This window comes from Schistocerca serialis, unplaced genomic scaffold (genome assembly GCF_023864345.2).
Source record: "Schistocerca serialis cubense isolate TAMUIC-IGC-003099 unplaced genomic scaffold, iqSchSeri2.2 HiC_scaffold_1181, whole genome shotgun sequence".
Taxonomy (NCBI): domain Eukaryota; kingdom Metazoa; phylum Arthropoda; class Insecta; order Orthoptera; family Acrididae; genus Schistocerca; species Schistocerca serialis.
In genome coordinates, this window is record NW_026047383.1 from 105,001 (window position 1) to 110,000 (window position 5,000).

The 5,000-nt window shown below is 52.0% G+C and overlaps 1 non-coding gene across 1 annotated transcript in view; it reads left to right on the plus strand.

The window, feature by feature from the left end:
• Window positions 1-4,532: 4,532 nt before the first annotated feature.
• The window catches only part of LOC126434107 (small subunit ribosomal RNA), a 1,910-nt gene continuing 1,442 nt past the window's right edge, over window positions 4,533-5,000 (plus strand). Inside the window, exon 1 of the ribosomal RNA XR_007578980.1 lies at window positions 4,533-5,000. This exon is cut by the window's right edge and continues 1,442 nt beyond it. This is a non-coding gene — a ribosomal RNA (small subunit ribosomal RNA).

The window sequence follows — 5,000 nt, forward strand, 5'->3', positions numbered from 1 at the left end:
TTTTCCCGCAGTCGCAATGTGCAATCCACCCCTATAACATGCGTTTCATGAAGAGGTATGTCCAATATGCGACATTCCCGCTGTCCCTATACATGAGCTGCGAGCTGTACCACTTACGAGCTACAGACGCGATCGCGTTGCTCTCTGTACGAATGCCGATGCTGAGCGGTCAGCTAGGAGGCGCTCCATCCATGTCGGTACCGGTGAGCGTTGCACTCGCAGTCGCAAAAACGTACGGCAAGTATATTACTCGGAAGAGTTAATGACAGTCCAAGCCCCCCCTGCGTGGGGAGAGTCTTGCTAGGCCATGACCCACCGGAAGGGCGCAGCGTCCCCCACCCCAGACATGTGACGTCACACTATCGGTATTGACGACTAGACTCATTGCTTATAATCATTTGCCATACACCGGTGGAAGCTGCCGAGACGAGTAGCTACATAGCGCGCTCGCCGTGTCACTAATGTACAGAGATACAACAGTTTCGACGGGAACCACATTAAACGTATACACGGCGCTGATTAGTAATAGATAGAGCCATCAGAATACAGATAATATATACAACTGTCCGTATACATGCTGAAAGACTCTGCTCACAATCACAACCACACGTCAGCCACACACTCTTATCACGCACTACTCTCTGCCTGTAACACGCACACAGACAATATGTAAGCACCAGCATGCAACAACACCCAGTGCATCCTCTCCGCCACATTAGACAATCCACACTGTCATAACCAGACTGGGAGGTCCACACAGAAAACAGAATATCCCACCCACCCGACAACCACCATTGCTCAGCCAAGCCACCAACACCCACACATGTCCTACACAGGGGTGCACCCAACATCACAATACTGCCTCCTCTCACAGCACACAAACAATGGCAGGAATGAAAGACACAGGTCTGCCACAAGCATGGAATGAGAGCGCCGCCTGTCATGAGCCAAAGGTACATCCTGACGTGGCAAATCAGATGATACCGCAGGCATCCACGTACTATAATCACAATCAACAAACCGGCCGCCGCCCCCCCCCCCCCATTAAACCTTTCCTTACAACAATGTGTACCTTAACCTAACCTATGTCGTACCTTAACCTAACCTATGTCGTACCTTAACCTAACCTATGTCGTACCTTAACCTAACCTATGTCGTACCTTAACCTAACCTATGTCGTACCTTAACCTAACCTATGTCGTACCTGAACCTAACCTATGTCGTACCTTAACCTAACCTATGTCGTACCTTAACCTAACCTATGTCGTACCTTAACCTAACCTATGTCGTACCTTAACCTAACCTATGTCGTACCTTAACCTAACCTATGTCGTACCTTAACCTAACCTATGTCGTACCTTAACCTAACCTATGTCGTACCTTAACCTAACCTATGTCGTACCTTAACCTAACCTATGTCGTACCTTAACCTAACCTATGTCGTACCTTAACCTAACCTATGTCGTGCCTTAACCTAACCTATGTCGTGCCTTAACCTAACCTATGTCGTGCCTTAACCTAACCTATGTCGTGCCTTAACCTAACCTATGTCGTGCCTTAACCTAACCTATGTCGTGCCTTAACCTAACCTATGTCGTGCCTTAACCTAACCTATGTCGTGCCTTAACCTAACCTATGTCGTGCCTTAACCTAACCTATGTCGTGCCTTAACCTAACCTATGTCGTGCCTTAACCTAACCTATGTCGTGCCTTAACCTAACCTATGTCGTGCCTTAACCTAACCTATGTCGTGCCTTAACCTAACCTATGTCGTGCCTTAACCTAACCTATGTCGTGCCTTAACCTAACCTATGTCGTGCCTTAACCTAACCTATGTCGTGCCTTAACCTAACCTATGTCGTGCCTTAACCTAACCTATGTCGTGCCTTAACCTAACCTATGTCGTGCCTTAACCTAACCTATGTCGTGCCTTAACCTAACCTATGTCGTGCCTTAACCTAACCTATGTCGTGCCTTAACCTAACCTATGTCGTGCCTTAACCTAACCTATGTCGTGCCTTAACCTAACCTATGTCGTGCCTTAACCTAACCTATGTCGTGCCTTAACCTAACCTATGTCGTGCCTTAACCTAACCTATGTCGTGCCTTAACCTAACCTATGTCGTGCCTTAACCTAACCTATGTCGTGCCTTAACCTAACCTATGTCGTGTTTTAACCTAACCTATATTGCGCCTTAATGTAACCTATATTGCGCCTTAATGTAACCTATATTGCGCCTTAATGTAACCTATATTGCGCCTTAATGTAACCTATATTGCGCCTTAACGTAACCTATATTGCGCCTTAACGTAACCTATATTGCGCCTTAACGTAACCTATATTGCGCCTTAACGTAACCTATATTGCGCCTTAACGTAACCTATATTGCGCCTTAACGTAACCTATATTGCGCCTTAACGTAACCTATATTGCGCCTTAACGTAACCTATATTGCGCCTTAACGTAACCTATATTGCGCCTTAAAGTAACCTATATTGCGCCTTAACGTAACCTATATTGCGCCTTAACGTAACCTATATTGCGCCTTAACGTAACCTATATTGCGCCTTAACGTAACCCACATTGCCCCTTAACGTAACCCACATTGCCCCTTAACGTAACCCATATTGTGCTGTAACCCAACACACGTTGGGCCTTAACCCAACACACGTTGGGCCTTAACCCAACACACGTTGGGCCTTAACCCAACACACGTTGGGCCTTAACCCAACACACGTTGGGCCTTAACCCAACACACGTTGGGCCTTAACCCAACACACGTTGGGCCTTAACCCAACACACGTTGGGCCTTAACCCAACACACGTTGGGCCTTAACCTGCTCTGTAATTGTCATACGACGCGTTAAATTAGTGTAGTGTTGCCTAACTGCAACCCCCGCAATATAGTTTGCTACTCGCACTGCCCGGTCCCCAGTGTATCGCTTCATGTTAAACACCTTGCAGCGATACACTGTAATGTGGATGGCAGCAGGACGTACATGCTCAATGCCCTTCGCAGTTGTTCATTGGCATTCGCATGGCGAAGCACTGCGCCTACGCTGTGGTACGGCCTGTGTCAACTGTCCGCTGATGTTGTACCTCCAAATCACACACTGTACTGCACATTGGTCCTCATGTACTGAATGATACATCGTGGTACATGTGACCGTACAACGACTGCGCCAACAACGGCGAACCATGCGGTCCAAATGTTGTGCACGCAGCTACGTGTCGTCTCCCTATAAGAGCTGGAGTGCAGTGTGGTATGCCCTGGATGGCGATCAGCATGAGCCGTCTGTTGATGTAGTGGCGCGTGTTGTCAGACGTTGTCGTCTCTTCTCACACACCGTGATAGCATGGTGCACTGCGTTCCACATCTGCGACATGCGACAGAGGCCGGTTGACAGTCGTTTGCGCAATGGACATCGCATACGTACGGGGGCCACCTTCCACGTGTTTGCGAAGCGTGCACATGTTGTTGCGTGTATGTGGGCAGACATAGTGTGTCGTGACACCTGACACAGGCATGCAACAATCGTTGAATTTGCAAATGGCGATGGACGCCTACGTTTGCTGGTGACGTTACGCAAATGAACAACTGGTAAACCGTTGTGGTGCGGTTGTTCTCGCTAGAGGTGAATCAGTGATGGCGACGATCGGTTGAGCTACCAACCGGTTGTTTCAGCGATACCCACCATGCCCACGAACGTGAATGGCATGTGGGTGTGAAGCGATACGCGGCGGTGGCTGGGTGGGACCGGCCCCGGCCGGTGAGGGGGGGCCGCCCGGCGTGCTGGCCGCGCGGTGCGTGGGCGCACGCGCTACAGCCGGCTGGTGGGGGCGGCCACTGGCAGGCGCGCCGGCCGACGGAGGCGGCAGGCGGCGCAGCTGCGCGCCGGCGCACCCTGCACGCGGCGCCGTGCGGCCAAAGTAGGTCCTCGCGGGCCCGGTGCGAAGCGCGGTGGACATCTGCAGTGTGCTGGTCCGATTGAGGACTGTGTGCGCTGAGGATGCGCCGCCGCCCGGCGCTCGGCGCCGCGACGCCGTCTGCTGCTCGGTCGCCTCTGCGGTTCTCGCAGGTGGTTTGTATCGCAGCTGTGCGGACGTGTTGGCGCGTGCGCTGTGCTGGGAGAGTTCGCTTCGGCACCCAAGTGGGGCTTTTGTCCTTCTGTGGCGCTGGCGTTGGAGCTGCCGGTCACCGTAGGTGGCGCGTGTTGTCTCCCGCCGGCAATGCCACGACAGCACGCTCCCGGGCCTCTGTCGGCAGCGGCAAGCTCAGTTGGGAGCACGGGTGGTCGCACCTAAAGCGTCTACTCGCCAAACTCCGGGCGATTGCGCCTCTCTCGAACCCGACCAAGTACTTAGGACGGCGCTGCGCGCCGCCGGGACCTGAGAGGGTTTCGAGGTGTATGGTGCAGGGGAGCGCAGCCTCCTCCTGTTTGCAGAATAATTGAGCGGACGCTTGCGTGTTCGCGCGGGCCCCCGGGACACACTCCCGGGCGGCCGGCTGCTCAGCTCTAGTTGACGCAGCTCCCTGGTTGATCCTGCCAGTAGTCATATGCTTGTCTCAAAGATTAAGCCATGCATGTCTCAGTACAAGCCGCATTAAGGTGAAACCGCGAATGGCTCATTAAATCAGTTATGGTTCCTTAGATCGTACCCACGTTACTTGGATAACTGTGGTAATTCTAGAGCTAATACATGCAAACAGAGTCCCGACCAGAGATGGAAGGGACGCTTTTATTAGATCAAAACCAATCGGTCGGCTCGTCCGGTCCGTTTGCCTTGGTGACTCTGAATAACTTTGGGCTGATCGCACGGTCCTCGTACCGGCGACGCATCTTTCAAATGTCTGCCTTATCAACTGTCGATGGTAGGTTCTGCGCCTACCATGGTTGTAACGGGTAACGGGGAATCAGGGTTCGATTCCGGAGAGGGAGCCTGAGAAACGGCTACCACATCCAAGGAAGGCAGCAGGCGCGCAAATTACCCACTCCCG